We start from the raw sequence: 1,683 nt of genomic DNA, 5'->3' as shown, positions 1-1,683 counted from the left end.
AAGAAAATAATTATGGTCGCAGTTTTCGCGCCCGCGAACGCGATTTTCTCTAACATTGGAAAACGGAGCTCGGCGCGGTCATCTTTGACGAGCACGCCACTTACGGCCGAACCGGATACGACGATATAAAGGTAGAGCTTTTCACCCTCGTCGGGCTACGATAGAATGAGCGTCGTCGTCAAGTTTGTTTTGAGCTCGGCGAAGGCCTGCTCGCACTCTGGTGTCAAGCAGAAGTCTTTGTTTGTAGATCGGAGCAACTGATAGAAAGGCAGGCTCTAATCGGTGGAGCGCAAGATGAATCTGTTCAAGGCGGCTATGCGAACTGTTAGCCGCTGCATTTCACGCTTGTTCCGAGGTGACGGCATGTCGATCAAGGCCTTTATTTGCTTCGGGTTTGCTTCGATTCCTTTTTTCGTGACGATATAGCCTATGAACTCGCCGCTCGTCACTCCAAATGAACACTTGTCCGGGTTCAACTTCATGTTGTACTGGTTCAGGGTATAAAAATATTTCTTGAGATGGGGCACTTGGTCTTCAGCTTTTTCTGATTTGACGAGCATATCGTCAATATACACCTCAATGGTTCGTCCTAATTGCTCCATGGTAAGCACTTTTGTACTTCTCTTTTACTAATATAGAGATACATGTCCTTATAAGTGTATTTTGATTTTTCAAAGGTTACCATCAGACGTCGTCGATTTTGTTCAGATTAATACTGAACCCAAAAGTGAACAACCGAAAGTTACACTATATGAAGAGTTCTTCGTACTCAATGAAAAGATGACAATAGACGACATTCTTTATGTACTAGAAGTATTTTTAAAATTACATGCTATAGAAAAAATGATATATTTAATGATTATACGTTGGCTTATATTCAAGTGCGTACATGTGTTAGGATCGCAAAAGTTAGCTCCGTAGAGACATTGCCTAAATGGTACTACATTGCTTGCAAAGCCTGTAATAAAAAAGTTCAACCATACCCACTAGATTCTCAAGTCGGAAAAGAACGATTATACAGTTGTGGTGTTTGCGACAAAGACGGTACAGATGTTGATTGCAAGTACGAGTCACTCATTAGTTTGTTCTTTAAAATTGATTCACCTATGAAAATGCGGCGAAGACCATTGAGTTGTGTTTTTTTTTTTTATAACATTAGGTTTAAATTGGTCTTACATGTCTCATATGGAAGTTTGCCACATATTAGGCTACTTTTCTTTGACGGGTTTGCTCAACTTCTCATTGGAAAGAAGGCTGATGAATTGGTTGCAAAGATAGCTGAGGTAAAATTTTGAACATTCATGTTCATGATAAATTTAATAAACAGTATTTAACCAATAGATTCATATGCTTTAGGATGATCCTTCAACTATTCCCATTGCTATTTCTTCGTTTATTGGAAAAACTATGTTGTTTAAGGTTTCGATCACAAATGACAATTTGAAGAGTTCAAAATCTGCATATGTTGTTGAAAAGTTTTGGGAAAAGGAAGATATGGTCGTACAGTTTGTAAAGGTACAATGTTACGAATATTAATATTAGCTATTATGTGATTAATAGAAATTTATTCTGAAATATATTCATGATTGTTACCATTTATAGGAGAGCTATGCAAATGCCGATGTCAACCCTCAAATTCTAGAAATAACAGATGGAAATGACGAGAGTTCTTCAGCTGAATCG

The sequence above is a fragment of the Capsella rubella genome, unplaced genomic scaffold (genome assembly GCF_000375325.1).
Source record: "Capsella rubella cultivar Monte Gargano unplaced genomic scaffold, Caprub1_0 scaffold_8, whole genome shotgun sequence".
In the NCBI taxonomy this organism is placed as follows: Eukaryota; Viridiplantae; Streptophyta; class Magnoliopsida; order Brassicales; family Brassicaceae; genus Capsella; species Capsella rubella.
This window is presented reverse-complemented; position numbering follows the sequence as displayed.